At 50.4% G+C, this 10,166-nt stretch overlaps 1 protein-coding gene across 1 annotated transcript in view; it reads left to right on the top strand.

The window, feature by feature from the left end:
* The first annotated feature begins 1,507 nt into the window (after positions 1-1,507).
* EVA1A (eva-1 homolog A, regulator of programmed cell death) overlaps positions 1,508-10,166 on the top strand; it is a 55,376-nt gene continuing 46,717 nt past the window's right edge. The window contains exon 1 of the mRNA XM_084765379.1: positions 1,508-1,791. The gene's annotated coding sequence lies outside the window, so the exon portion shown is untranslated. The remainder of the gene's footprint in view (positions 1,792-10,166) is intronic.

The raw sequence follows: 10,166 nt of genomic DNA, 5'->3' as shown, positions 1-10,166 counted from the left end.
AGAGGGCAGCTGGTGTACGTTTACATCGGGACTCTGAAATTGTTTTCTTTGGGGGAATCGCTGCATTTTAAGGTTAAATAAAGCAAGCGCCTTTTGAACAAGTGTTGACCGTGGCTTTCAGCTCTGGCTCTGTCAGATCATCTGCAGAGTCTTTCAGAAGTACTCACTCCTAGGGTCCCCTTCTCAGACCAATTAAGTGTGTGTATGAGTGGAGCTGTGTTCCTCTTCCTTGTTTTTGTTTGTTTGTTTGTTTTGTTTTTTAATTTTGTTTTGTTCTTTGCTTGTTTGGTTTGGGTTTGGTTTTTTGAGACACGGTTTCTCTGTGTAATAGCCCTGGCTGTCCTGGAACTCTCTTGGTAGATCAGGTTGGCCTCAAACTCACAGAGATCTGCCTGCCTTTGCCTCCAGGGTGCTAGGATTAAGGGCGTGGGCCACCACACCCGGTTTGTTTGTCTTGTTTTTTTGTTTTTGAACCTAATAGCAGGGCTCTGTGGTCTGATAGAGCCAGTCTGCTATGCTGTCAATGGGCTACAAAGCAAGGCTTCCAGATAGTGTTTGAACCTGGGCATTCTGTCAGAACGTAGACTCTCAGTTGCTTGGTCCAGAGGCGCAGGAGAACAGCTGCCGTTTCTAGGTCATGCTTCTGATAACAGTTCCTGAGGGTACCTGGGATTCTGGTAACCCCTCTTTTGCTCCTGGTTTTTTTCACCCAATCTCTCCATCTGAGCCCTTGGTTTTCAATTGCCTGGGCTGCCAAGGCATTCCCATCCCTGGCCCCTCCTCCCCCTGGCTGCCTCTCACAACTCTAGCTGTGTGCTGGGCTGCAGAGCCTGACAGTCTAGGCTGTCCTCACTACCAGGAAAGCTCTACCATTCAGATTCTGTGGTGGCCACACACCTTTAACCCCAGCACTTAGAAGGCAGGAGCAGGCAGATCTTCGTGAGTTCAAGGCCAGCCTGGTCTACAAAGTGAGCACAGGATAGCCATGGCTACAAAGAGACAAACAAACAAACAAACAAAGAAAACACAAAACAAAACAAAACTTCAAACCTAGGCGAGCAAGGCCAAAATCTGCAATGGCTGTCTTCTGATAGAAAGGAACATTCCTTGGAGCTTATGCATCAGGCTTTAAGCTCTCTACTCAGGAAAAAAAAAAAGCAACAAAGTAAGTGGTTATTTCCTGTCTGGACTTGGGGTTTTTAAAGCTGGTTTAACACAGTGCAGTCCACAAGGCAGGAATAAGTTGATGGGAGTTGCGGGGTTCGATTGGAGGTCCGGCTTGCAGATTGCGGCTCCTTGTAGCAGGGAGGGGAAGGTTGGAAGGTTGGGACAAGGTGGGGACCACAGATGGCCCAGGGAACGGTGAGAAGAGCGGGGAGGTAGGCAAGAGTAGCCCGAGTTGAACTAAGTTGGCGCAGCCTTTCAGGTTTAGGCGTCTCGCGGCGCCCACGTGGGGAAGGGGGCGGAGAGCGGGAGGGAGGGCAGGTCCTGAGCTGAGGGGCGGGGGTGGGGTGGGGGACCGAAGGAAATGAGACAACCTTTTCCTCCCACGGACTCTGGCTCCTCTAGAGTGTGCAGGGCTAGGAGAGCCCTGAGGCCGGGCTTACGCGTCCCCTGATCAGCCCTGACCAGGGAAGGCAGTCCCAAATCGCTCTTGGGCGCGCGGGTGCCAAGCCACAGGACGAAGCTGCACTTTGCCTCTCCCAGGCGTCTCTCTCTGGGTGATCTGATCTTCTACTCCAGGTCCCCCGGCTCGGTCCCCGGAAGTACACGCCTGCGGTTCCAGAGAAGGTAAGCGCACTCACGGCGCAGGGACACCCCAATTCTGCCGAGCGGGACCTTTTTACCGCTCTTCCGATCCTAAACCTCCGCTTTGTTACCGAACTCTCGTCCAGGTGTTAGCACGGGTCCTGCCCTTTTCTCTTGCTTCCTCTTCGTCCGGGCGTCTCCCCAGCCTCTTGCTCCTCTTTGGCTTGGTCAGACCACTCTTATTCCCCTGCCTCCGCAACCAGGCTCTGGAGAGCTAATGAGTTCCAAATCTGGACTCTTCTCTTAACTCTCGGGAGCTTGGCTGAGCCGGCCAGCCCGCGGCGGCGGTGGCCTTTGGCTTTGCTGGGGATCAACCCACCTTAAGTCGGTCTAGCGAAGTACTTACCTGGCTCCTCTCTGAGCTACTGAACTATTGGCGACCCCCAACCCTGCCCCCCCTCCCGTCCCCCAGATTCCCGAAATCAGAGTGGACTGTGGCGTGCAAAGGTTGTTGGCGCCCCCTAAAGCCTTAAATGGGACGCTATGCTGCTGGAGAGGGGCGCGCTCAGCCACACCGCGCGTATCTGTGGGTGAAAGGGTTCGGACGACTTGGGGTGGAGGGAAGCAAGGGCTGTCCTGGGGCAGGAAGTCCAGGAGGACAGGAGGGTTCTGAAGCAGAGTAGACTGGAACTCGTTGGGTAGTTTCATTTTTGCTCCTTAGTTAAGCTCGTTTTCTCAACATCAATCCTGTGGCAGGAAACTTCTACAAGTGCTGGCTTTACAAATGGACAAAATGAAAGGAGAGAATAAAGGGGCCTTGAGCCAAACAGTTTGCAAAGAAGTCTAGTCTGGATTTGGATCCCAGCTGGTCTATGCTGCACACCGCAAGTCCAACCCTTACAGATACTTCTTCTGTCCAGTCCGAGCAAGAATCTGCCACCTCCTGCCTGCTTACATCCGGGGAGCCCAAGCCTTTGCCTTTTATAGCAAACACATCGCGATTCCATTGAAATCCAAAGCGGTTATGTAGTACCCGCTCCAGTCTCTGCTCAGCAATGACGGTCTTACCCGGCAGCCTGACTCGTTAAGCCCCGCCTTCCGCTCCAGGCAGTCAAATTTGTATTCAGTCACTGCAGGCAGGTTTGAGGTCAAGTCCTGTGTCTTGGAGGCTAGGCAATTGGGTGAGACCACCAGCTTTGATGATGCCTCCTTGTAGCTGTGTTTTCTCTTCTGAAATTTGGATAATGGGTCAGGTGTGGTGCGGCACACCTGAGACCCTAGCACTTGGGGAGGTGGAAGCAGGCAGGAGTTCAAGGTCATCTGTGGCCACAAAATGAGTTCCAGTCCAAGCTGGGTTCCACAGGACCCTGTCTCAAAATACTAAAGTCACAAACCAAGTCAGCAAAAATAGTAAGGATGAGTTTGTTTTTATTTTTACGTTTATTTTATTTTGTGTTTATGCACGTGTGTGCGTCTGCCACGTGTTTTAATTGTGCCCCTTAAGAGAAGTCTGGTAGTATCTGGAGACATTTTTGGACATCACCAAGGAAGTGGGGGACCCTGGCTGTTGTTCACCTGGTGGATTGTTCAGGACAGCCCCACCCCCACCCCCCCACAGTGCAGGTCTCTGGCCCACAATGCCAGTGCTTTTGTTGAGGCACCGTAGCTTAGCATATCAGTGCACAGAGAGCCAGTATTCCAACTCTCCCCTGTTCACCAGCTGGTTACCCCAGCCCCTGTTCTCATACCTGCCCCCCACCCTTCACCTGCAACCCCAGGGCCAGCACTCTGTTGCTGAATTCCCACCAGGCCTTGCTCCTGGCCAGCCCTGCACCTCCTTGGTTCTCCACTGTTAACAGAGAGGACCTGCATCCACAGGTGTTTGTCAGGCATTAACAACAGCCCCTCTGCCTGTTCCTGAGCCGGTCTCTGGAGGGTGAAATCTAACCTGTGACCTTGCATCCAAGCCCTAGGCTTCCCTGCCCATCCTCGTCCCCCACCCCACCCCTTTGGGCCATGCTCCCAACACATCCCAACTCACTGCCCCTTTGCTGTCCTGACCTTTTGGAATCCTTCCTTCCCATGGCTTGGCAAACGGCTCGTCATCCTTTGGTCTAGAACTCGGTCTCTTCTGGATGTCACTTTCTCCAGTCCTTAAGATAGCATCATTGTCTCCTGCTGCCTTATCCAGTCTGCCTTTATCTCTTCAGCATACCCTTTGTAGAATTTACAGCAGGGGACCCCTTGCTCACCTCTCCACTGATACCCACGTACTGAGAGAACACAGCGCAGAGCCTTGCTCACAGTGCCTCCTGAGCTCACAGGCTTTGGACATTGTTCAAGGGGGCTTGGACCCTCTGAAAGTCTTACAGGAAGACCAGGCTGCCTTCTCTCCAGTGTGACTAGCTGGGTGTGGTGATGCATGACTTTAATCCCAGCACTTGGGAGGCAGAGGCAGGTGGATTGCTGTGAGTTTGAGGCCAGCCTGGTCTACAGTGTGAGTCTAGGACAACCTAGACTACCCAGGCTACCCAGAGAAACCCTGTCTCGAAACAAATAAACAAACAAACAAAAAAACAAAAATAAAACAGACTGCTTTCTCTCCAGACCAGTGTGACTAACTAATAGGGTAATACTTTATTCAGTGCCATGCTCACTTCATGAGTTTTGGCTCGATTGATCCTTATATCATCGCTCTGAAGTTCATGCGGAGGCACAGAGAGACTACAGAGTTTGCCTAAGGCCACGCAGCTCTTTAGTGGTGGGGCCAACACACTCTTTGCTAGGTAAGGGGTTTAGTTTGTATAGGACTCAGTAATTGTGAGCTGAAATCTGTTGACTGTATTAGTGGGGGCCTAAAAGCATGTCTTTTCTTTTTTTTTTTAAGATTTATTTATTTATGTATATAAGCATTCTATTACATGTATGCCTGCATGACATAAGAGAACATCAGATAGAAGAGGGCATCAGATCACATTATAGATGCTTGTGAGCCACCATGTGATTGCCGGGAATTGAACTCAGGACCTTTGGATGAGCAGCCAGTGCTCTTAACCTCTGAGCCATCTTCCCCACCCCCACCCCCCCACACTCCCATCTTTTCTTTTTTAAACCTGTACCACACTTTGGATCCAAGACTGTCCTATCAGCAGCCCTGGTTTTCCTTCTCTGGTTTGCCTTGCTTGCAGCTTCCAAAGGGTAGGATACTGGCCCCTTGTCACACTGACCTTGCTGCTAGATGGAGCTTAGGTGTGCCTAGTCAAAGCTGTGACAGCACTTACTCTGTGGGGGAAGGGCTGAGAAGAACGTAGTTCAGACTTGGAAGTAAGGAACTCTGGGTAAATAGATGCCTCTCCCCATTACATGGCAGTCTGTGCCTTCTTTCTGAGGGTTAACCAAAGGCATTTGTCTATTAAAGGTAAAATTCATCAAGGGATCTTAATGTTCCTTATAGTGGAGTATTTAGGAACCAGGTTTGAGGCCCGCTGCTGCCCCCTGTGTGACACCAGATACCAGGTTATAGCTGGTCACTTCATCAACTTAGACTCCGGTTTCCCTCAAAGCAGCCTTGGCTTTGAGAGCTGAATCTGCTCCTTGCTGGTTCCGGGGCCTTTCTCTGTTGATCCATGCTTGACTTCTTTTAGTAAATGGCCGAACATGTGTGTGTGTATATGTCTGTGTGTGTGTGTGTGTGTGTCTGTGTGTGTGTGTGTTTGTATGTGTGTGTTTGTGTGTGTGTGTCTGTGTCTGTGTGTATGTGTGTGTGTTTGTGTGTGTGTCTGTATGTTTGTGTGTGTATGTGTTTGTGTGTGTGTGTGTGTGTGTGTGTGTGTGTACTCTGCCTTCCAGCTCAGCCATTCCACACACATAACTCATAGTTTGCTCGTTGCAGCAGGCTGTTCCCTAAACTATAATGGGGCGAATTCCCTTGTGTGGTGTGGGGACCTGGTTTTGTTAGGGGTCCTGGAAGCACTCTAGTGAGGGCTGTTTCACAGGGTGAGCGGTTGGTTTCCTGTTTGTTAGTCCATGTGTGAGAACTGTTTCCCCTTCCCACTCCAGACCTTTCAGTCACTTGGGTCCTAGGTCACCAGCTGCTGATGCCAGATGCAGATTTCCCTAGGCTATTAAAGGTAAGACGGGGGGGGGGGGGGGGGGAGCCAGATTCAAGACCTGGGCATCTCTTCTATTTGAGGTTTGCCTCTAACCTGCTCAGAGTTGTGGGGTGGAGAGTGGGTCTCAGGACCAGGGCCTGTGATGTCATACAGACCCTGTTGTTTCTCTCTATGGATAATTCTTCCTAGTCTCTGCGAAATACATCCCACTGGGCTTAGGATGAGGTGTGTTGGTTTAGTGTTATCATCGCTGTCTGAATCTTCAAGTGTTACCTTGAGCTTGGAATGTGAGTGCAGCTCAGTGCTGGGTGCAAGAGATACACAGACAAAGGAAACGCGACCTTTCTCAACCGGGTCATAGACTCTGATGTGATAGACACGTGATCACTAGTGTGTTCAGTAAGAAGGAGAGAAAATTATTGTTCTATGAAGTCAGTCCATCCTGCTAGAAGAGTTGGGAAGAAGAATTTGGTGTGTGTGTGTGTGTGTGTGTGTGTGTGTGTGTGTGTGTGTGTGTTAGGGGGAGGGGGAGGCTGGGTGATCAAAAAGCATGAGTGTCAGGATACGCATGTACAAAGCAGTAGACTAAGTAAGAGCTCTGCAGATCTTTGGAGGTTTAGTGAGGACTGGAGACCCAGGGATGGGCGGGCCTGGGGAGGTGTGGCTTGTCAGCAGTCCAGCTGTCTGTCCCTGCACTGCTAGAGACAATGGGATGGGCGTTCCCAGTTCAGGTGTGCAGACTGCGTTGAATGGTGACTCTGCCTTCACTCTCTGCTGGCCTTGTTTCCTCCTGAGGCCAGGGGACCAGAGCCCAGGGAGTGGAGGAGGGACACTGTCTCCAGCAAGCAAAGAAACCACTGTCAAAAGAAAGCTGAACTCAGGAGCAGTGCGTGGTTGTTTTGTTTTCTTTTCAAAGCCCTGGCTGATAAAACTATGTGGATGGGCCCTCTAGAGCACTGGCTTTGGGACCGTTCCCTTTATAGCATCTAGAAGTCTGTATGGATGGCTACACAATAAGTTTCTCAGATTTAGGGAGAGAGGGCCAGAGACAGAGAGGGAGGGAAAGAAAGTGATACAGAGATTCGTGGAGAGGGTGAACGGGAAGAGATGGCATTTGATACTTGAGCCTGTTCTAATCCAGCAGGCCAGTGGCTATCAGGGTTGACAACACTTCCCTGAATCCGAAGCGCTTTGTGTCCACTTACTGCTTAAAGCTCCCAGAAGTGATGGGCTCATCTGCTTGCTGATTGGATAATTGATGAAGGTACCATTGCGGGTCATCGTAAACCTTGATTCTGTCTACTATTCAACATCCCCTGGGCACATGCAGGCACGTATAGAGAGATGAGTGAGCAAAAACCCTAGGACAGGGGTCCCACACACACCCCACCTTCTGCCTGTCATGGCTGCATGGAGAGACCTAGCACAGGAGCCCCCCAGGCCCAACTTCAGGCTATCCACAGCTGGATGAGGAGATAGGAAAACAGCTGCACAACACAGGGACGATCCAGGACAAGATGAAGATGATAATGTAACAATCCAAAAATCGATTCTCCCCTGAAATCTCGTGATGGAAGAAGGAAAAAGCTGGGACCCTGCCACCAGCCAGAGCAGGAGCTTGTCTCCCAGAGAGACTTTATATACAATTCTGACCACTTGTCAGACCTCACCAAAGACAGCGGGATAGAGCACCAGCACTGCTTAGATTTAAACCTAAATTTTACATCAGGACCCGGGGTGGGGAGTGCCACTGGGCCTCTTTGTTTCTGTTCCTAATATCTTATTACACGCCTTTCATCTGGTTTTGGCTAGTGTCTGTTTAACTGGCTTAGCGAGGGCGGATAGCCGAGTCTAGTGCCACCAGGGCCCGGGCTCTGACGCTAACAACTCCAGTAACAGGAATTGAGGAAAATCATTTAGTCCAGAGCTCAGGGGATGGAGGCAGGAGAGGGTGTCCTCTTCTGAAGACCATATAGCCTACCCTGGAGAAAAGGACTCTGTGAAGGGGCTCCTGGCTATTAAGGAGTCCTTGACGTGGGTGTTAGGCCCTGGGGATGGAGCTTTATTTAGGTATATTTGTCTTACTGATTCTTACATTGATTCTACTTTGTGTGTGTGTGTGTGTGTGTGTGTGTGTGTGTGTGTGTGTGTGTGAGAGAGAGAGAGAGAGTTGGGAGGGAGGGAAGAAACAGGGTCGGGGGATTGGGGTGAGAAGGCGAGCAGTGTGCTTTGGAGCAGGCTCCTTTATTTTCTTCCTCCATCTCTTGCCCCAGATTTGATCCCAGTGGCAGCCTGCACTTTGTCCTCCACTGTGACAGGAGGCGGAAATGCTGCTCAGCAGCAGAGGGGCCACCATAAACTTTTGATGAAAACAAAGCTTTGCCCAGAACACCTGAGAGGAGTGACACTTCTCCCCTTGCCCCGTGCTTTTTTCTGTAGCTCAGAAGGCCAGTAGCCTGAGGGAGCATACTTCAGGGGATCTTGTTCCTGTTTAGGGAGGGAGAGTCACCAAGGCTGGCTGAGGCTGTCCCCTCGGGCATCTGTACAAACACAGACAGCTGTCCTCTTGATTGCTCGTCTTGTTATGACAAGACAGGTCCTAGCCGCCCTCAAGGAAGGGCAGGTGGCACCTCTAGCAGAAGATGACAGGAGCATTGCTTCCTCAAGGTTTTCTGTCCTGCATGCCTCTTGGCTGAGCCACCTCTAACGGCAGCACCCTGCATTGCCACCCTGAGGTGCAGTAGTGAACCCACAGATGGGGATGCGACTTTTACAGGTGTGGATCGGAATCCTGAGGGGCCACCTGCTGAAGTGGCCAGCTTCTTATGTCCCACTGCAGAGAACTGGCCCAGAGACTCATGGTTAGAAATAGGACTAAACAGTTTGTTAACAAAAGGAAAGGCCCTCACTCCCAAGAGTGAGAGTGCGTTAGTGAGCTGAGGAAAACTCCTGCTCAAAAATCACTGGTCCCTGGGCTGAGTGACCCTTTGAAGGCCATTTCCAGTTCGTTGTGTGAAGTCCAGACAGGGAAGGGCATCCACTTTCTCTACCAGGGATGACTTGTATATGTTGATTTATTTTTTAATATTTTATTTATTTATTTTTTAAAATTTATGTGCCTTGGCATAGGGGTGTCAGATCTTGGAGTTACAGACAGTTGTGGGCTGCCAGGTGAGTGCTGGGAATTGAACCCGGGTCCTTTGGAAGAGCAGGCAGTGCTCTTAACCACTGAGCTCTCTGTCCAGCCCCGTATTTGCTGAACTTGACACAGCATTCTCTTGTCTCCAGGCTGCTTGGCTCCTTGAAGGGGCTCCACACTGCCACCCGGCTACCTCTCTCAGTCAGTCACAAGGGGCAGAAAGAAATGGTTGGCAAGGGACACTCCCTGAAAAGCTCAAGCAGATTCTAAAAGCAGCACCTTGGACATCGGCCTGGGAAGGTCCCGTGTGCAAATGAGGCATCCTTTCGGCTCACATAGATGACTTGAGAGCCTTGATGTGTCTGCTCAGCTCAACCCATCACCATTTGCTGAGAGCTCACATACTGGCCAGGCTTCGTTCTAAGCCCTGGAGACATAGACAAGAAAGGTCTCTTTGTCCAAGAACTCAGAGACCCAGTGTAGGGACAGATGGAGTCAGAAGTAGGGCCAGAGTCTCACCGTCCATCCTATGTCTTGAAATACGTTTTTTGGAAGCAGGGAGAATCCTGACAATTCCTAAATTGCCAAGGCCCACTATGCGTCTGATTTCTCACATATTCCAAGGTCTCAATAAATGAATGTCTTCCTCGTTTGTTTTCTGTGGCTGTAGCTGGGTGCTCCAGACTGGACATTTTATTATTATTTTGTTTAAAATGGTCTTTTTGGTACATAGCTCGGAAAGCCTAGCTTAGCACTCCCTACAGGACCATGATACTGCAGAGGCCATTGTGTGGCCAGACAGAGCAAGCAGTCCGGAACAGGTCTTGCCCTTTCTTCTTAAGAAGCCACTCACAGGGTTGGGGAAATGGCTCAGAGGTTAAGAGCACTGATTGCCCTTCCAGAGGTCGTGAGTTCAATTCCCAGCAACCACATGGTGCCTCACAACCATCTGTACTGTGATCTGGTGCCCTCTTCTGGCCAGCAGGTGTGCATGCAGACAGAGCACTGTATACATAATAAATAAATAAATAAATAAATATTAAAAAAAAAAAAAAAGAAGCCACTCACACTGACAGGCGTAGGACTTAACCTGTGACCTCATCTTATTCTAATGGACTCCAAAAGGCCACCTGCAAATGTCATTTACCTGTGACTTGGCAAGTAGG

The sequence above is a fragment of the Acomys minous genome (genome assembly GCF_964271855.1).
Source record: "Acomys minous genome assembly, chromosome: 17".
NCBI lineage: Eukaryota > Metazoa > Chordata > Mammalia > Rodentia > Muridae > Acomys > Acomys minous.
Note: the sequence above shows the minus strand (reverse complement) of the source record. Positions and strands in the feature narration are given on the sequence as shown.